The sequence below is a fragment of the Lipotes vexillifer genome, unplaced genomic scaffold, assembly GCF_000442215.2.
Source record: "Lipotes vexillifer unplaced genomic scaffold, Lipotes_vexillifer_v1.1 scaffold458, whole genome shotgun sequence".
NCBI lineage: Eukaryota > Metazoa > Chordata > Mammalia > Artiodactyla > Lipotidae > Lipotes > Lipotes vexillifer.
This window is the reverse complement of record NW_006783957.1, coordinates 280,484-290,756: the sequence shown is the minus strand read 5'-3', so window position 1 is coordinate 290,756 and position 10,273 is coordinate 280,484. Positions and strand designations below refer to the sequence as shown.

General features: G+C 49.5%; 1 pseudogene; it reads right to left on the bottom strand.

Annotated features, from left to right (window-relative positions):
- Positions 1-354: 354 nt before the first annotated feature.
- Positions 355-996, bottom strand: LOC103069547 (60S ribosomal protein L15 pseudogene; annotated as a pseudogene).
- Positions 997-10,273: the final 9,277 nt, after the last annotated feature.

Genomic DNA, 10,273 nt, shown 5'->3' with positions numbered 1-10,273 from the left:
ATCACCCCAATAAAGCTGTAGGTTTCATCACATGCACCAACAAATCTACATGGCTAGTTTCTGTGCTCCTCTTTTACAGAATTTTACACCTATTGTTACCAGACAGCATTTTAAACACGGACATATCAACTGCCTAATAAAGCAAAAAACAAAGGCATTTTTCCCTTATTAGAAACAAGACACACCATCACTTAAAATCTTCAAACATTATTGCACTTTAACTTTCAGAATTTGACAATGCATTCAATGAAGCAATCTGCAGACAACTAGTTTTAACAGACAGATTAAAAAACACTTTTAAGCAGACGTGGATGTCCTAAACTGTTTATTAGGTAAGAATTTTACAAACATTACTTATATTAGCGGCAGCGGTGGAGCTGGAGAGTATTGCACCTTCTCCAGGCTGCGTGGTGAGAACCGCGGATCCTGTGGTGGAACTTGTGGCCCTTGCTGGTGGAACTTGTGGCCCTTGCCGAGGCCGCGGCTCTTCCTGCCTGCAGACGTCAGCCCCCGCATCTCCCTGTGCTTGTGGACTGGTTTGGTGATCCACTGGGTGTCAGGGTTTCTTCTGATAGCTTTATGGAAGGGATCAATGAGGATAACCTCAAAAAATTTTTACGTAGAATCTTCACCCACCCAGTAAGAATTCAGGACCCTCAGGGCCCCACAGTGGCGTCCGGCTCGCTCCTCGGCAACAGACTGAAGGCTCCGGGCAAACTTGAGCTGGTTGACGCCATGGTGGACAGGCTTGCCGTAGGTGGCGCCCTTCGGGACCGGGCGTTTGCGGCCACCACGGCGCACGCGAACGCGATATATCACATAACCTTGCTTGGCCTTGTAGCCCAGCCTGCGCGCCTTGTCGGGCCGGGTGGGGCGCGGGGCCCGGTGCAGCGCCGAGAGCTGGCGGTATTGCCAGCAGCGCACCCTGAGCAGAAAGCGCATCACGTCCGACTGCTTCTTCCTCCATAGCTCCTGGATGTACTTATAAGCGCCCATCTCGGCTCACCTGATGGCTGCCGCCAAACGGAAAGGCCCAAGAGTTTCTTGAATAGGATTGAGCAAAGACAGCTTTTCATCCCATTTTAAAATACAAATAAAATATTCAACAAGGTCTTTAGAACATAGTGTAGAATAGCAACTGCTGGTGTTTATTGAGGGATTACGCCATCCCATACCCAGGTTATCTGCGGACCTCACTAGTGAGGGGTGGATGGGTCATGATGAATACCCCCATTTGACTGATGCAGAAATGTGGGTCAGAGAGGTTAATTAACTTACCTAAGATCACCTGGCAATTTTGTGGTAGAGCCAACTTTTACACTCAAGAAGGCAAAGTCTCAAGTCAAGACGCTTAACCCCTATACGATGCCGCATGACAGCAGGAGATCACTTCACACAGTAAAACCTCCTCACTTCAGATTACATTGGAGATCTGGGGGAGGAGCTGTCTGAATGACAGAATGTGTGAAAAGAAATGCAATCTTACACCTCCAAGGAGATGTGTACAGAATAAATTAATATGGGTTTTTAAATTAGTCAAGCAGGGAGTTCCCTGGTGGTCCAGTGGTTAGGACTAGCTCTTTCACTGCTGTGGGCTCAGGTTCAATCCCTGGTTGGGGAACTAAGATCCCACAAGCTGCACGGCATGGCCAAAAAATTCAGTAAATAAATAAAATTAGGGAAGCAGTCTTGACAATCTCATTTTATTGTAAAGGAAAATATTTGGTTTTTAAAATAACAAAGCATTTAATTTTAAGTGTCTTACTTTCGTGATTCTAATCCGTGGTTTCTCGTAGTACAAATATAAACTATTTGCTTGTTGATTAAACAAACATCGTGCCGTGCGGACCACATAAGTGCCGTGCAGACATGTAAGTTATATGTGGTGGAATCTTTGAGAGTGTAGACTCCAGGCTCAGGGCTGGGTTCAAAGGCTTGTATATTGTCCCAGGGTGGAGGACTAGATGGACCCAGAGGTATTCAGCAGCCCTTTGCACAGTGCCTGGAGCAGAGAAGAGGCTCAACTGATGTGGATCGTCATCACTAGTACCACCGAAATGAGGACTCGGGGCTCACGGAGTGAGCAGGAGACAGGGATGCAGCAACTAACTGCCTTCTGTAGTGAATGGGCGTGTGTGATCATATTGGAGGAGGTGAGTTTGGAAAGGCGGGATGTGGCCCGACCCTGGGCAGCCTTGGGACAGCATTTGGGCTCCATTCTTTGGTACTAGGGAGCATGGAAGGTTCTTGAGGCTGGAGTGATAGGGTAGGATTTAGGGAGTGATTTGATGGAGACACAACAGAGACCTTGTCTGGAGGGGAACAAAGAGAAAGGAGACAAGAGCGGGACTAATGCTCCCCATGCCTGTCAGGCACACCCAGGTAGGGGCACCTGGGGGCCGTTGGCACATCAGGCCACCAGGCTGTTCCCACTACATGGGAGACCACGTAGCTCACAGGGCCTGACTCACTGCTCACCAAGTGACCGCTCATATAGGTCTTCTCTCCAGGTTACTCACAGACAGAGAACGCAATGGCTACACTAAACAAGGGCTTTAGGCCACTTGACAGTTATATTTCACATTGTGAACTGGTAAGTCTGGGTGTAGTTGCACATGCCATTGCTTCGTTAGCGTGGGTCAGCATCCCAGCCCCACACCCTCTGACACTCTGCACGGATCTGGGCTGCCCAGCTGGAGGCCAGCCCCAGACCGCAGAGAATTCACCAAGGTAAATGCCACCCACGGGCTTTCCTGGGGGCCCAGCTGCACATGGTGAGTTTTCTTCAGTTACTGTGTGAACTACTGGAGTCATCCCTGCGTCTCTGACTTTTCTCCTGAATTCTAGATCCATATTTCCATTTGCCCTTTAGGGGTCCATCTTGCGGATGCATCTTCAGTTGAACTCGTCCCACCCACACCCGAGTTGATAAGACCAACCCCTGGCCCTTCCTCTCCACGTGTGACAGCCCCCAGCACCTCCTCCCTTCACTTATGACCCTGCTCTGTGACCTGGCAGAAAGTCCAGTTCCTCCAAGGCCTGTGACCCCTGATGCTTTCTCCTGGGTTCAGCCCTTGGCCAACAGCACTTGACTTTCATAGACTTTATCTCTAGGTGTTCCTTAAGGTCTTTAAACCAGTCTCCCCGTTTGGGGGGAAGGGTCTCAGCTTTGGCTTCCTTTGACAAGACCACTGCCCCATTCTTGTGTCCTCCTCACCCCTCCCTTGGGACCCATGCAAATTCCACACCTGCAAATTGCCTCAGTTTGACCTTTGGACCTCTCTATGTGGATAGACAAAAGTCACGGCCAAAGTCAAAATTATTGACCCCTCAAATCTGTTTTTTCTTTGACGTTCTTAAATTTTTAAAAATGGCATTAGCTTTTGTCTGTTTACTCAAGGTAGAAACTTGTGGCCATTTTTACCTCTCTTCTTTTCGGACACCAAGCCCGAGGTGAATCCTCTTCTTAAATCTCTCCCAGCCCGGGACCTCTGTCCATCAGTTCCACTCAGAACTTGGGTTGGTGCCCAAGTACAGGGATGGCCTTTAGCTGGTCTCTCTGCCTCTGTTCTTCCTGTTTCCTAACTCCCATCACAATCATGCTCCACACTGCTGTTCTACAGAATACTTATCATCTCTTCTTCCTACGCAAGGAAACAATAGCAGCAGCAAGCAAGCAGCCAACAAAACACGTAAAACCTCCTTGGTGGCCCTCAGTTGCCGGCAGGGTGAACTGGATTCACAGTAAAGGATGTTCATCACTTGGCCCTGACTTTCCAACCCCTTCCCCTGTGTTACAATTCAGCCACACCACCTGCCACTGTGCCTCTGTTTCCTGAGAAAGCTGTGCATTTGTGAGTTTGTTTTGTTTTTAAACGTACCTTTGTGCTTTTACACTTGCTGGGGATGCCATTTCTCACACCCCGTCCCTTCGTTTGCTTGTTGAACTCATGTTCACCAAGGCTTGGTTCAAAGGGGCACTGGCAGACAGTTCTTTTCTCTCTGTTTTCACGGTGACAGGAATGCAGTGATACATTGTGTTGTGCTTGCTTGCCTCCCAGGTGGCCTAAGTAGCCTCTGGGCTGCTGGAGGGTAGGTCCTGTGCATTACTGTATTTGCACAGGTTTTCAGTGCTGTGCATGGCCCCAGTGGTCTTTGAGCAAGGAGGGGGATGGAGGAAGGGACAGTGGCAAGGCTTGGGAAATGGAATGGGTGGCAGTATGCCATGGATGGGGGGTGGGCATTAAGAAATGTAGAGAACAGCCAGAATCCATGAGCTGTAACAGCTCAAAACTTTGTGATTGACTTTTTTGTGCCATAGAACCTTGCCCTGTTGGCAACAATTTTGGGAAAAGCCTCAGCCCTAATGCTTTAAGTACATTGCTGTAATTTGGCTCTTCATAAAATGGCCTTTAAATTGTGTTTTGAGGCTGGGAAGTGCATGTTAATGACGTGCTTAACTGTACAGCTGCAGAGAAACAGGAATCTAGGCCTATCTGTATGCAAATGCAATGCTTCGAGTTCATTATTGCTATTAGGAAATGGAAATACAGCCAGAGCAGAAATAACAGTATATTTCCCTCTGCCTATGTTGTGTTTTTGTCAATGGGGCCTCTGAAGGACTATGCATTTACTAACCCATTAAAATGAGTGATTTTATATCCTAATGTAAAATTAAAGGAATTTAAGGATCTGCCTAGGAGATATACTTGTTTAAACCTATATTAATGTCTCTGTTGGTTCTGTTGGCTAGGTTAGTGATATATTATTGGAGAAGAAAATGTCCTGGTCGCATGTATACTTTCTAAATCTCAATGTATTTATTTTCTGACAAGGTGTAGAGCTGATTTTCTTCTCTTCTGTCCAAAGTATAAGACGTAGGGACAACATAACTGTTCTTAAATGCAAACCATACTATCAATCCTTTATTATTATTATTGTTAAAAATCTCCTTCCTATTATCGCATTCTCCATTTTCCTCTGATGTACTCTTGGCTTCTCCCAGCTCTCATCTGTGAGCCCATTAGTTCCTTTTCCTTAGGCCCATCAAGCAGTGTTTACTGTGGTGTTTACCAGGGCCTCCCGTAGGTTGTGTGGGATCCTGGGCAAATATTCTTTCCTGGGGCCTCTGGCCATATTAACAATTTGACTGAAACATGTTAAAAATGCTTGGGCCCATTGAGGTGTATTGATTTATCAGTGAAGATTTGGAATCGCGGTAGAGAAGAGATACTTACGTACTTACTTATTCTCCAACCAGTGCATGTGGAGGTGCTTCCTCCTCTTTAGGCACCCTCTCTTCCTGTTCAAGTCTAGGCACCATCTCTTCATTGTGTTTATGGCCAAAGGCATCAGTCCCTGATTATTCCATATCCTTCACCTTGTGGTCACTCACAACACATGGCTCTTTGGAACCTGCTTGTGTTGAAACAATACAGCTCATCTTGCCTGTGCAGCTCCCCGGACCACTTACTGAGGGCTGGTTACACTATATTATTCACGATGTACATCGTCCCTAGAGCTGTCCAGGAACACTAGCTTCCAGGGGCAATCTCTAGGGTGTTACTGTGCTTTGTCAGTGATGATTACAAATGCAACCCTGCCCCAGAGAATGCAGTAACACTTGGATGATAACTTCTTTGTGGTCATGTTAAATATACTAATTTTGTAGCATAAAGGTAGAACAGCACATCTTCCAACTGTGTCTTTTAACTGTTTAGATGCTCATCACTGCATTCTTAGGATGTGCTGTCTCTCGGTGTTGATCACAGCTTTACACTCCACAATCCAGGGGTAGGGCGGGGTGAGAGGAGTGGTCCATTGGTGCAGGGAGTATTCCTCCCTCATCCTGTACCTAGGGAAGTACAACCATAAAGGAGTCCCACTAGATTTACTGTTATTTCTGTAAAAATGTCAACCTGAAGGTTTGCAGACAGTCTCTTGAGTTATCCCAGAGATAATGCATGAGGTATTCTCAGATAACCAGGAAGCCTGACAAATCCTGAATTATCCAAGAGCTGAAGAGTTTGTAAAAATAGCATTCTGTATGTCCTGGCCATTGTGCGTGTGCGTGTGTGTGCATGTGAACTATTATAAGTGCTCAGTGGTTCTCATAATTTTCTGCACCCATTTGTGAAGTGTGCCTTGATGTTGATTTTATTTTTCCTTTGTGAGAAAATATAATAATAGACATAAAAATTTTCGAAAGGATGTTGATGGTGAGGGAGGCTGTGTGTGTGGGGCAGGGAGTATGTGGGAATGCTCTGTACTTTTAGCTCAATTTTGCTGTGAACCTAAAACTGCTGAAAAAACACACCCTGTTTAACAGGAAAAAAACATCAAAAGAAAAAAAGGCTGGCCTGGAAGAGTGTGATGTCACCATGTTGACTGGAGCTGGAAGAGGATGTCTCCAAAGCCCCACGGTGTTGTGAGGCAATGGTCGGGGAAGTCTTAAGAGGAGATGGGTGCAGCCGCCTTAGGACCGCCTGCCATGTGGCGTGGAGACTGCAGAAGAGTTGGGGTGACCCCCCCACCTGCCAGGGTAAAAGGCATCTGCTAACACCCCAGCTATCCCTGGGTGCTGGGGACCAGAGGCAGCACTGTGGGTGGAGCACAGATGCACAAGAGCCAATCCACAGACCTGCACACTTGGCTCAGGTCCACGGGTCAGCAGTGACTTTTCAGGAGCTCAGAACCCTGAAATTGTCCTGTGTCTGACATGAGTGAGAATCTCCAAACTCAGCATGTCAGCACCATTCTGGCAGCCTGGTGTCACACAGACCTTTGAAACCAATATGACCCTGCCATCGGTTGGAGTCATCCACTGGCCAGGCTGCCCTTCCCAAACCAGAGCCCAGCCAGGGCTCAAGGCAACCCCACAGGCATGAGTCTGATTGCTCCTTGGGGCATCTGGTTGACCCATTTCCAGACCACGGGGTCTGGAAATTAGACATGTTTGCCCTCTGGTGGTGCAAGAAGCCTGTGCTTCACTCCCCATGTCTTTTCTCCACCAGCTGTTAAAATATGAGGGGCCAATACCAGCAGCATTAGGTCCTTCCTGAGATCCCCTCACACCTTTGGACTCCACTTTGCTGACTGGCCTGGCCACTGTTGCTCATCTGGTCTCACCATCAACACTCAGAGCTGCTTTGTACAGTTGTGCAGGTTGTGCATTGCACAGTGGTGCCCGTATCCAGGGGCGCCACTGACATCACAGAGGGTGCAGCCTTGTATATTTTGCTACAGTAGATGGCAGTAAACTGTCTTGTTCTAACAAAGATTGGTATATTATGATGATTTTTTGATAAATGGAAGTCTTGAAGAAGGGGGTGCCTTTTAAGAATTTGCAGGAAATCACCAATATGGGCTAGCAGTGCCTTGGCCTACACCTGTCCACTCCCTCAGCTGACCAAGCTGTGGAGGCACCTTCGTTTTCCCCTGGTTAACTTCATTCATTTGTTCATTCATTCATACATTCATTTACTCATTGAAAATTACCCAATGCTAACTGTGTGCCGAAACCCTGAGAATTTTTAACGTTTTGTAAATAGTTTCAGTACACGTGGGGAGGTGGTCCAGGCCCCCTTGGGCGTGTCCGGTGCTGGCCAGCGGGCTGTGAACAGCAAGTTCCGCTCTGGGCCACGCAGTTGAGAGGTGGGTGCCGCTCCCGCCGCACTCCCCATCTGGGGCAGATGCCCGAGGCTCCGAGGCCTGGGGGAGGCCCAGCCGTAGGGCTTGGCCTGCGGTCCACCCCCTCCATGGTTGTTGTGAGGAATAAAGGGCACGACACACACACAGTGCGGGGAACAAAAGGCCCTCAGTGAGTGGCCCCCGTGACGCTCAGGGCTGGGGTGTTCTCAGTGGTTACAGGTGTGGGCTCCGGACCAGGCTGCTTGGACCTGAATCCTGGGTCTGTGCTCCCTTGGGGATGTGATTTACTCATTTATTAAATGGGACAACAGTCCCTATGTCATAAACCGGTTGGGAGGATGATATTCAATTGAGAACCGCCTGGCACAAACACTGGGTGTAGAGGGCTGAATGGTAGCCTCCCCGAAAGGTAAAGATAATCCGGGTTGTAACTCCAGGGACCGGTGACTATGACCGGTCCCCGGGGTTATTTGGAAAAAGGGTCATGGCAGATGTCATTAAGTTGCAGATCTTGAGACAAGATCATCCGGATTATGTGGATAGTCCCTAAGTCCAGTGACAGATGCCCCTGAAAAAGGCAGAACAGGAAAAGGTAGATGCATAGGGAAGAAAGCTGTGAGGAGACAGAGACTGGAGTGACGTAGCCAGAAGCCAAGAACGCCGGCAGCCCCGAGAGGCTGGAGGAGGCTGGAAGAGGCAAGGAAGGATCCTCTCCTAGGGCCTCTGGAGGGAGCCTGGCCCTGGAGGCACCTTGATTTCAGACTTCCAGTTTTCGGGACTGTGAGAGAATCCATTCCTGTGCTTTTAAGCCACCCAGTTTGTGGTAATTAGTTAGACTAATATCCTCACTGAATATCATCTAATCGTTATTACTGATGTAATTTTCTCATGGAAAATAAGAAAAGAGAAGGTGAGTGAGTAGCCATAGATTCGAGCAGACCAGCGGTGCTGAGATGGATGGATGGACGGTGTCCCCTGAAATGGTCTAGGGCGGGGTCGGCAAACATTTCTCTGTTAAAGGCCAGATAGGCAGTGCTCATCTCAATTACTCAGCTCTGCTTCCCCAGCATGAGAGCAGTCACAGAGAGCACGTAGATGATGAGATGATTTGGCCGCCCTGGGGGGGTCGTGTGCTCACCCCTGGTCTGGGGCAGCTCCGCTCCAGGGTGCTTTGTGGACTGTGCCAGACACAACTATGTGTTACCCTCTGCAGTGAGATAAGGATAGAATGGAGAATGTTTACAAACTTTCATGGCAATTTCATAGAGTAATTTTATGTCTATTGAGGCTAATTATGAAAAATTTAGGTGTATACTTTGTATGTCTTTCTTTTCCTTCCACTTTTCTAGGAACTTCTTACTGTTAATTTTACACAAGTGTCCCTGGGCGGCAGAATTGAAATAAAAACCTGGCCTTAGCCCACAGAGGGTTTGAGAGACTTTGGTCTGGGCAAGACACCCTCCTACGTAAGAAGGCGCTGCTTACCATAGGGAGCCCCAGAAAATGAGAGGCCCGGGGAGACCCAGCCTCTTGGGCGGCCCAGGAGTGGAAGGGTCTCCAACTTGGGGACCTGAGGTGGTTGAGTTTGGAAAGGACCTAGAGGCCTCATCCACGGACCCTGGCCAAGCCAAGGGTTGCGTCACATCAAGTGGTGTATTGCTGGACTGAATCCACCTTGCAAAGCAGGGTAGAACGCTGACAGCTGGCCAGCCCAGGGCACCCTGGACTTGAAGAGGGACTGGCTTTGTATGTGGGAGTCTTGGGTTCCCTCCCCACTACAGTTGACCCCTTCCAGCCCTTTCCCACCCCATGTGAGGCTCTGGGAAACCCCGGCTGCCTCGTGCCATGACTGCCACCTTGGTGACAGTGGCTCCCCCAGGGCAGGGTGGAGCCTGCTTCCCCATCCTTGAGGCTGGGTCCCTGCTCTCTGCTGGGCTCACAGCAGGCACTCAGTGAATGTGGACTGAAGGGCCACTGGACACACTGATCTCCCTTCCAGTGGCGTGCCCGCCGCCTGTGTTAGGGTGTCAGGTCCTGTGAGCGTGGAGGACGTGCTGAGAACGGTGAGATTGGGGGAGGGGGATGGCAGAACCCGGCAGATCTGCCATCGAGAGCAGGGAGGTTTCTGGAGGCGCCACACATCCGTCCTCTTGGTCTGCATGGACATGGGGCTGGAGGAGTCCCTCAGAGAAGAGACGGGACGCAGGGCCAGCTGGAGAGGGAGTGCAGGAGGGCAGGGAGTAGCCTTCCCACGCGGCCGGGGGGCAGGAGGGCGGTGCCGCCCGCTCACCTGGGGGACCCGGGAGAGAGGCTTAGCTGAGCTGAAGGGTAGCACCGACACTCAGAGTTCGCGGGGGAAAGCACCCGCAAAGCGATGTTCGCAAAGAAACGGGCCTGAGCAATGCTAGACTTTTAAGCGTCATGAAACCTGGAGGGAAGAAGACAGCCAACCAGTCCTGCTGGCTCTGGGGCCGATGGGTGATGCTTCCAGCCTTGATGATTCCCTGCAGTGAATCAGCCCACCCAGCTGTCTGGGCGCCTCCCCGTAGAGTTCCTCCCCAAACTTCCCCAAGGTCCCCCCCCCCCCCGGGCATCTTTAGAAAAATGGCGGGGCTGGGCTCCT